Source organism: Brassica oleracea, chromosome C8 (genome assembly GCF_000695525.1).
Source record: "Brassica oleracea var. oleracea cultivar TO1000 chromosome C8, BOL, whole genome shotgun sequence".
NCBI classification, from domain to species: Eukaryota; Viridiplantae; Streptophyta; class Magnoliopsida; order Brassicales; family Brassicaceae; genus Brassica; species Brassica oleracea.
This window is the reverse complement of record NC_027755.1, coordinates 27,296,977-27,307,651: the sequence shown is the minus strand read 5'-3', so window position 1 is coordinate 27,307,651 and position 10,675 is coordinate 27,296,977. Positions and strand designations below refer to the sequence as shown.

At 35.0% G+C, this 10,675-nt stretch overlaps 1 long non-coding RNA gene and 1 pseudogene across 7 annotated transcripts; one reads left to right on the top strand and one right to left on the bottom strand.

The window, feature by feature from the left end:
• Nucleotides 1-3,794: 3,794 nt before the first annotated feature.
• LOC106309083 lies at nt 3,795-7,220 on the bottom strand (annotated as a pseudogene).
• A 7-nt stretch (nt 7,221-7,227) lies between these two features.
• LOC106307869 lies at nt 7,228-10,456 on the top strand. 7 transcript variants are annotated; one of them, XR_001263421.1, is made up of 9 exons: nt 7,228-7,495; nt 7,582-7,687; nt 7,802-8,276; nt 8,374-8,729; nt 9,179-9,329; nt 9,431-9,481; nt 9,552-9,615; nt 10,063-10,138; nt 10,243-10,456. It is a non-coding gene; the product is annotated as an uncharacterized LOC106307869 (long non-coding RNA). The 7 variants fall into 7 exon arrangements; XR_001263424.1 differs by lacking the exons at nt 10,063-10,138; nt 10,243-10,456 and having other exon boundaries at nt 9,399-9,481; nt 9,552-10,056; XR_001263427.1 differs by lacking the exons at nt 10,063-10,138; nt 10,243-10,456 and having other exon boundaries at nt 7,229-7,495; nt 7,802-7,878; nt 8,100-8,276; nt 9,431-10,056.
• The last annotated feature ends 219 nt before the right edge of the window (nt 10,457-10,675 follow it).

Here is a 10,675-nt window from a genome sequence, read left to right as displayed (position 1 = left end):
GTAAGTGGCATCAGGCCAGCAGATAAATTTTGAAAAATCATCGATCCAATTTGGACATAAGGTTGAGGAAGAATTAAGACAGGAAATGCGGGATATTCTGGGAGTACAGAACCTAGGTGGCATGAGATCATATTTAGGCATACCTGAGAGTTTAGGAGGTTCAAAGATACAAGTGTTTGGTTTTGTTCAGGAGAGATTGAATAATAGAGTCAATGGATGGACTTTCAAGTTTTTCACTAAAGGGGGTAAAGAGGTGATTATAAAATCGGTGGTACCAGCTCTGCCAAACCATGTAATGGGCTGCTTCCGGATTCCGAAAATGGTGATGAAAAAACTGACAAGTGCAGTAGCACAGTTTTGGTGGAGTCCACGGGGTAGCACTAGAGGAATGCATTGGAAATCATTGGATAAACTCTCTACGCCTAAGGATGAAGGAGGCTTGGGTTTTAAAGACCTCACAGATTTCAACACGGCTATGCTTGGGAAACAATTATGGAAATTAATTGAGAAACCGAACACTTTATTTGCCCGAGTGTTCAAGGGACGATATTTCAGGAATGCATCACCCCTGGAACCTATTAGATCTTACTCGTCATCTTATGGCTGGCGTAGTATTGTCTCAGCTAGATCTCTGGTTAGCAAATGACTAATCAAAAGGGTAGGATCAGGATCATCTTTTTCAGTATGGAATGATCATTGGCTCCCATCCACTCGCCCGAGACCAGCAAACAAAAATCAACATAACCTTTACCCGGATCTTACAGTGGATTCTCTTATTGATGAAACATCAAGAACATGGAATTCACATGTTATTGGGACTTTGGTGGACCCGCAAGATGTGCAAATTATTGAGAGTATACCTTTAAGCCGAATTCGGACAGCAGATCGGGATGGATGGCATTTCACAAAAAATGGGAGATACACGGTTAAAACTGGTTATGAGGTGGAGCGAGTGTATCTAGATAAAGAGAGGACACTACCAGAGTATGGTCCTTCAGTTTCGTTGTTAAAAGCACATTGCTGGAAAGTGCGATGCCCACCTTAGTTAAAACATTTTCTTTGGCAACTGGTAACAGGCTGCATAGCGGTAAAGAAAAACCTACGATCACGAGGAATCCAAGGAGATATGACTTGTGCACGATGTGGAGCACCTGAAGAATCCATAAATCATGACTTCTTTGAATGTCCACCGGCAATTCAGGTCTGGGCGCTTTCACGGATCCCGTCAAATCCAGATATTTTTCCCTGTCAATCACTTTTTGCAAATATGGATCACTTATTTTGGAAAGTCTCTCCGGCAATGGAGGATCACCATTTTGCATGGATTCTATGGTATATATGGAAAGGAAGGAATAATAAGGTATTTAGCAATTTGGATATGGACCCCCGAGATACACTCAAGTTGGCAGAAACAGAGTCGATGCTTTGGGCCAAGGCGCAAATTGCCCATACACAGTGAACTGATCAGGCACGATCGGTAGTGAATGCGCCAGTACCAACTATCCCTGGTAGATGGTGTTATACAGATGGATCATGGAAAGAAAATGACAGATATTCGGGACAAGGGTGGTACAATACTTTAGAAGGTTTTGATAGTTTGTTGGGAGCGAGGAATACTAGAGTGAGTCAATCACCCCTTCATTCGGAGATAGAGGCACTTATTTGGGGGATGAAATGCATGAGGAATTTAAGACAGTTTACGGTTACTTTTGCGACAGATTGTTCTCAATCGTTTCTGAACCTGAAGAATGACTTGCATTTGCAAGTTATCTGGAAGACATCAAGGTCCTACAAAGCAGTTTCCACAGCTCAGAGCTTATCCATATACCAAAGACGCATAATTCAAGAGCGGACAGTCTAGCACGCAGTGCAAGACATCAACCTTCTTTTGTTGTCCATATGGATGTGGAGCTACCATTTTGGTTTACAGAGTCTATATAAGTTTGTTTGTTGCTGATAAAAAAATAATAATAAAGTGTCAAATCTAAGAATGAGATTTGTGGAGATGGAGTGATGATTTGTACCATCTGTGGGAATATATTTATAGGATTAGACTGAGAAGTTTCTGAAAGGGCTGGAGAGGGAGATTGATGAAACATTAGGTGTAGTAATTGAATTGAAGCCTGATATGTGGACTGAATATTTTCCCTAACTAAAACGGTAGATCTAAAGGCAGGAGGAGCAAGAGACTCTTGAACCTTGGCTTTCACAAATTTTATGGGCTTAATTAATTATTAAACTCCTTTGTATTTTGAAAGCCCATTCAAAAGAAAAAAAAGTTGATGACGTACACACCCCGGCTATTATTATATAGAAGACTAGATTTTATATTCTTTTTACGCGCGAGTCTATTTTAATATTTTAGTTTAAATTTTAAATTTACAAAATATAATAATTTATATAAACTTTATTTCTATGAAAATATTTAAAATATGATGCTTTTTTGTTTTTTCGACTTATGTTTGTCTATAAAATTATTTTCTTTAGCTGGTTTACCATTTAATATCTATTTATTTATATTTATATTAAATTTTGTGTTTTATTAGATAGATTGCTCAATACATATAAAGCACAATTATACTATTGTAAAATATTTTTATCGTACATTTTACCTATATTTTTTGTTTGAATGACACAAGAGATTAATTTATATGCATAGTATTTAAATTTGCGTTTTATTTAGAAAAGTTTTAAACTGAATGTGTGATTGTTGTATATTTATTATGTGCAGATATGTATTTGAAATAATTTTAGCTATTCTTTAAAAATGTATATATGTGATAGTATAATATTTAGATATAAAAATTTTGTAACAATACTATTTTGCTGAACATAACTAATATTAAATTGTTTTGTTAGATAATAAAATACATCAAAAACTATTTAATTTTGTTAGATAATAATAAAAAAAAGAATTGATGACTATAATTTTTAAAAAAATATTTGTAGACTACACCTACTTTTAGTTGCTTCATTAAGCATATTTTGATTAGCTTCTATAAGGGTTATGTTTGTATTATCTTTTAAAACTTGTGTCGAAACATAATATAAAGTGTTGATAAAAAGTTAACTGCTGATAATTTAACAATATGTATTTCATATAATTGGATTTCTCTTGTGACTTGTCAGTAGCGTTTTGATAAAAAAGTTGTAAACTCAATGAAAGCGGAATAATAAAATGGTTTAAGAAAGAAAAGAATTAAAACCAGGTATTATTTTAGCTGGTTTCAGAAACTTTTGTGATATATTATCAGTTTGGATGATTTTTAACTTTATATCTATTTTTTAAAGTTTTTATTAGGTTAGCAGTTTTGATATCAATTACGTACCCATCAACTTGAATAGGCAAAGTCTGGAGAGGAAACCTAGCTCTCCCATCTTCTCGAAGATAGCCTCTGCTTTGTTAATCTTTTGGTAACATCTCGTGTATGTGTTTAAGAGTGTAGCTAGCATAGCCCTTAATCTTCTGGAAAAAGATTGATCACAAAAAAGATTGATCACCTCTTTTTCACAAAGCCCTGAAGATACCTCAAGTGCTTTAGAGAATTTATAGTTTGAGTCACTTAGACTCTTGATAGACGACAAAAAAAAAGACTCTTGATAACTGATAAGGTCTCTCAAGTGTGAAGGCTTCACTTGATTCCCATTTTTTCCCACTCTTCCAGCAAAGGAGTGATTGGTTTATTATCACATCTTTTGTTCCTTACCGTCCTTCATAAGTATATCTACTTGTTTCATCATTCCCCTTTTGTGAAAACCAGACACCAACATAGTTTGGACTCGGACATCAAGAGTCAAGAGAGACCTCTAAATCCTTCACTGTCAAGCTTTCATGTCTTCTTGTATAGATTCCATATACGGTAAACATCTTCACTCTTTCCTTCTTCACCGTATAGCCTCATGAGCTCTTTATACGACTTGTGATCCTTCACTTCCGATGCTCTCTCGCTTCTCTCTTGGAACCAACTCTCAGATAAGCCTTTGCCATGTCAAGAGCTGTGAACACCTGAAGCGTTGCGATCGTTTCACAACCAGCCATAAGCTTTTTCATTGACCGCACGTCCGATTCAGCAGCGTACACTCGCAAAACGTTGTTCACGGTGAGGCTATCGAGCTTAACGTTGTTTCCCTTCATCTCTCTCAAGATCTCATCGACCTTACCTCGGTTCCCAACAGAGCTGTATAGAGACATCATGGAGCTGTACGGTGAAAAGGTTTCAAGAGAAAACCTAGCTCTCTCATCTTCTTGAAAGCAGCTTCTGCTCTATCAAGAGTCTTCTTTGCTTAACTGTTTAGTAAAGCGGTGTACATAGACTCACCTCTCAAATTCTCAGGGATGCTCTCGAAGAACTTGTCTGCTTCTTCTAAAACCTAACACGTTCTCAACCAGATGAAACCGAGTCTTCAGGTAAGAGCCTGCATATCTCTCGTTCAACCATACACTTTTGATACCTCTAGGGCTTGGTGAAACCGCTTGGCGTCGCGGAGCATCTCGAAGATTACGCTCACCAACGAAGGGTTCAACTTGGTTCACTTGTTGTCGCCATTGCTCAAACACCGTACTGATCTCTGTTTTCTGATATAAAGGAAGGGTTGAACTTGGGGAAACCACTTGGGTTTACGTTTGTGTTGGAGCAGAAAAATCGAGACATGCTATTGTGAGCGAGAATACCCTTTGCGTGTTGCTAAAGACTAATCATGCTCAAGTTCAATCTTAGGGCCTGTGACATAACTTAGTCTTGATAAATATGCAAGGTTCCAGAGTGTTGGGGGAAGAAATCTATGTATAATATACCTTTTTGTTATATTGATTTTCATTTTATTTTGAAGCATTTTTTTTTGAGATATTGACATTTTTATAATTATACATATTAAGTTAATTAATTTTAATAAGTTTTTTCTTTTGTTAGTTTACTTTACTTCCTATTTTTACGTATTTCTTTTGTTAATATTACTATATTGTTTTTAATTTTACATTTTAATTTAAAATTACCACTTTTAAGTAAGGTCTCATATTTAAATTTATTTTGTTAGTTTAAGTTATCTTAATTTCTTTTTCTTTTTAAATATTTTTTGAAGTATTAAAATTTTAAGAAATAATAAATTAAGTTGATGAAGTGTCATATTTTGATTGATTATACCCAAGAAGACATAATTTTGTTTTTAATATTAATATTCTGCTTTTAATTTTTCAATTTATTATAATAGTTAACATTTTTAAGCAAGTTATAAAATGTTAATATTTATTTTGTTAGCTTAAGTTACATATGAAATATTAATTTTGTTTTTAATATAATTATGGAAATATAATATTTTCTATAAATAATAAACTAATATAATGATATGTCAAAATACGATTGATCGTTTTAAATCCTACGTGGACGCTCTCAATGGCTTATAGCCTCAACTTTTATATAGTATAAATTATCATAAAAATCAAATATTCTTAACTAATAATATCATAATCAACAATTACAAATTTAATTTTTGTTTTTATTAATTTACCTTTTCATAAATTTTAGTAAGATAAAAAAGGGTGAATTCAAGTGATATTTTAAAGTGCAATGTGTAAAATGTTAGACAAAAAAAGTGCAAGGATTTCAATATTAAAAAAAAAACTGTAACAAAGTTTTAAATCCAATCTAAGTTTTAGATTAAAATTTAAAAGAGGTAAGGCAAAATTTTGAGCAAGTAAAAAGTCAAAGTATTATCAAGTAGAAGGCAAGGAGACAACATCAGACAACAACATCAGGGATGAGCTTGACCAAGTCAGATGATGGGAGGCAGAGGTGGTTGGAGACAAGGCAACGTTGCTGCGCTGGAGTGAGAGGAGTGACCTTGGCCTTCCTGAAAAGAAAGATGGAGTCGATGTCCTCATGTGTTGTAACGGTACCAGATAAGAGTCAAATCATTAGAAAACCGACAATAACACTCTAACGCATAAAATAACGATACCAGATAAGAGTCAAATCATTAGAAACGAATAATTTAAACCCACAGTAAAACTCTAACGCACTAAATGGTATACCAGATAGAGTCAATCAAAAACAATAACTTTAACAGACAATAAATAACGCATTAAATGGTCAGTCATTAGAAAACCTGAAACATATCAACTTACCAGAAAGAACCTAGAGGACTCCCAGAGTTCCTCTCTAGGTGAAGCAGGAACAGCCGCAAGGACTCTTGCAACGACCTGAGGGAACAGTTGGATGATCCTTGCACTAATCAAAGCATTCTACAAGAGAGATCAGTGTTGGTTATTAGAGACAGATAGCGCATCATTTTTCAAACACAAGAACAAAATCATAAATTAAATCATCAAAACATAGACAAGATCGCAACACAGAAACAAAAGATTAAATAATCAAAATATAGATAAGATCGCAATACATGAACATATACTAGGAGGATTATAATTTTTCAATGTCTAGATCGTCATTGTCTCACAAAAATCAAAACAGATTAACCTGATCTCAAAACCAGGAATATAATCAGATTTTAAATCATCAAGAGAGAGAGAGACTTGGCCATTCTAATAACATGAAAGATAAAACCGTGGCACATTACTTAACTTTAAACCATCGACAACAACACAACGTTGCCGTTGGATGGTTAGCAATAGAGATAGTCTTCATGTTAATTAGAATGGCTCTGTTTTGGGATTATTGTTATTGTACAAAGAGTGTCCGTTTTTGTTGTTGTGATTTTTCTGTGGAGCCTTATTGTCAGAATTGGTAGGTTCGACTAATATATAACTAAATAGCAAGGAAAGTTGGATTAGAAATTTCTGAAATTTAGAGAAAATAACAAATGTGATATATTGAAATTATGTAAAGTAAAAGTTTTGAAATTATAAATTTAGTATTAGTTATTCTAGACAATTACGAAAAAGTTTGAATTTATGTTTTCCATTACCAAAGACTTTAATGCTAATAATGTTTTACATGTCCAATTCTTTTTTATTGAATACCAAATTGATTAAAGACTTCAAAGAATTGGATCATTTACATATCCGATTCATGTGGTGTCTTACAATGCTAAAAGTTGATAATAGTCATTAGCTCTAGAGGGTCCACGTCGATTAAAAAAATACCCAATCAAAAAGCTTTAATCTGCCATGTCACACCTTCTATTAATCGATAACAGATTAATAATGGGTCAACTTCTGTGGGCTGCTCATCTATTTCAATTGGCCCATCCTTAAAGAGCGAGGTCATCTTCGACTCTTCCAATTCATCGGAATCAATTCGACTGTAAATCACTGTTTCTCTTATATTAATCATCATCATCATCCACTCCCATTCATTCTATAACATTCTTCAATCCCATCTTAATTAGATGCATCCTTCCACCTCCCTTTGTTTCTTCACATATATAAATCCTTTTGTATCAGTTCACTTTGAACCATAGTTTACATCCTCCATACGACAACATTGATCGACAGCCATGATATCCGCTCATGTTTCCGGGAAGTCTCAAGTTGCCCTCATCGGTATGTGTCCTCTCGCTACTTTTTCATGTTTCCTTCCATCTGTAATCTCCTTAACCAGTTTCGTTTTTTTTCTTCCGTGATGCAAGGCTTCATCTCATCTAATCGTGCTCCACGATACGAGCCTCAACTCAAACCAGGAGCTAATTACAGCCTTCAGAATTTCTTCGCAACCACAATCGACTAGATGAACTGGTGAGTGATTGGGAGCTATGTTTTCATTCTCTCTTTTTGCTCTGTATTTGGTAAGATGCCAAAGGAATCTTCAGTGACACTCTTGAGCATATTTATTTTGCTTGTTGTTGCAAGTTGGATTGTAATCCAGAGACTGCTAAGCTGGTGAATGAGGAGGAGGTAACTAAGGCTGAGACAAGGGATCCGCCAAGGTAGAACTAGAGCTGTAGATATGCCACTCAAATCAACATGCCTAACTACGTATATCACCTTGTCGTTGACGAACGCAGGAAGCGTTTTTTTTTTGTCTATAACTGTTACAAAAGTTGTCTCTTTCTACCACCTCTGACAGTCGCACAGATGAAACCACATTTGCTGCAACTGCTGAATTGCCACTGCTCTCTGCAAATGTTTTTTTCTGTATCTTCCAAAGGATGTGGAGACCTTGCTGATGAGGGAATTGGCGGCTCAAGTAACAGTGGCGAAGTACAGGGAGCCAAACGTGCTACACATGGAAAATAATGCATCAATCGTTCATCCCATAGATTGGACGCCGAGGTTTCTGTTTCACTTTCGTTCGAGTTCTTAAGTTTTGTTCTGTTATTGCTATGTAAGAGGTCCTTTCACATCTTAATTATTTCGACATAGCTCAAGTTAGACTATAGTCTTTTTTATGCTTTGTCTGATTTTGTGGTTTTAATTGTTAGCTCGCACCTTTTGACCCAACCAAGAAGAAGAAGATGAAAATTGTCATTTTGGATCCTATCGAGGACTCAACAGAGTCACAAGCGGAGAAAACTGATTCATCCCCTCGAGTTTATGTGCCGTGAAACTTTGGCTGTTTCTTTTCAATGGTGTACATACATTTTTTTGTTTTTATTTATTTTCACTGCAGCTTTTGATGGCCTTCAAAGTTCATTTGTTGGACAGAACTCAGTGAGTGTTCTAACGTCTTGCCTCTTTTAAACTCTTTTTTTTTTTGAAACTGGTGTTCTGATGATTATGTATCTCGCATTGTTTTTTTTTTCCAATGGGTGGGTTTAATCAACCTCACATTTACATGGTATTTTTAAATGGGCAAATCTCCAAAATAGCATCTTTCTAAGTTTATATCACAAAAATAGCACTTAAAAACTAAAATGACCAAAATAGCACCTTTCTAAGTTTATCTTTTGAAAATTTTAATTTTTTTTATTTTTCAAAATTTGAAATCTTATCCCCAAAAACTCATTTCTCAACCCTAAACCCTAAACCCTAAACTCTAAACCCTAAACCCTAAACCCTAAATCCTAAACTCCATCTTTTAACTCTAAACCCTAAGTTTGTGACTTTTCATAAAACATTAAGTGCTATTTTTGTGACTTTTGACTTTGAGTGCTAGTTTGGTAACATAAACTTGATTTAGTGCTATTTTTGTCTTTTTCTCTTTTTAAATTCCTTTCTATGCTAACTAACTGTTTTTACCGGCATGCATTTAAATACCCAAATCCGTATTTTCCAATGGTCTTATAGAACAGTCGCCACGGTGATCAGTGGCCTTATTCTACTATAGATTCCAACGACATCATATCTTCACAGTCAAAAAATGGGGAGATGAACATGGCGACTGGAGGACATCCTAGAAACTGCAGCGAATCATACTTGACACTACAATGTGCTCCAGGTAAACACTAAAGCTTACTATTGTGTATTATTTGTTGTTGTTGTTATTCTCTCTTTCTTTCTGTGGCAGTTTACTAGATGTTTCCAAATGAAATTTGGTAGGTCATCAAGAAACTTCTCTATTTACTTAACCAAGGGGAGTCATTCACCAAGGTTGTTTTTATGGTTACATGCATTCCAGTTTCATTCATCTGAAACCCTGATGAACGTTTATATGTTCCAGTCTAAGACAATGGTTTGGGAGAATGATCTACTTGATTTTGAAGGAATTGTCTCCAAGAGCTGAGGTTCGTTGTCCGTAATTTGCCTTAGTAGCGAAATCCTAACACTTATGTTAGGTATAGATTCCTCTGCCGAATAATAGACGAAACCCTTTTCACACCAACTGAGAGATACTTGAAACAAGCTATTGTCGAAAAGAATCATGGTGTTTCAAGCTATCTGCTATCATGATTTTTGCATGCTTATTGGTTGCAAAATCAATACTTCCCTTAAGATGGCTGCCATGATGGATGCTTTAGTTACTGCTTGACCTGAATCAACTTGAAAAGATTGAAGATTACTTCTTGGAAGTATTTTTAAATATGAAGCACAATGCTGCCACTGCCACATATAATACAAAGGCCGTTTACTATGTTCTAAGACCCAATTTATGATCTAAAAATTCTTACGTTTCCATGTGTTTTGTTTCTATTTTTACTGCTATTTTGTTTGTGCTTTTTTTGAATTTGTAGAAGAATAGAGTAGGCCAGAGCTGGAGTTCTTGAACAGCAATATGATCTTTGCAAACTTAGCCAGGCTTCGGCTTATGTAAGTAAAATGAGTCTATGTTTTCCAAGACTGACTACGCAAATTAACTTCTTTGATTCCTATTTGAGACTCTCTCTTTTTTTTGATATAAACATATTATGTAGAGCTTCCTGAGGCTGTTGTATTGTACCCGGTTTCTCAACAGAGGGAAGAGTTATTATGGTGGTAGACATTGTAAGGGTGGGGAGGTTGGAAGATAATGCAACAGAAAAAGAACCAAATTCAGAAAAAGAATGCTCTGATTTTAGAAAACCATACGACACACTATTATTCTTAGTTGTAATGGAGTTAACTTTTAATATACTAAGAGATACTCTACTTCAGGTTTTGCTTGCTTATAAATAATTTTCCTCTATCTTCTACCAAAAACCATTCAAATATTACAAGAATCAGTAGACATGAGAAGATTGGTCACAATCACAACAAATACAAAGCTTCTTTTACTGGCATTCAAAGCTTCTTCTACTGGCGTTCTCAATCTCGCAACAAAATTAATCGATGATGAATCATGGCTTCGCTTGCAACGATATTAGAACA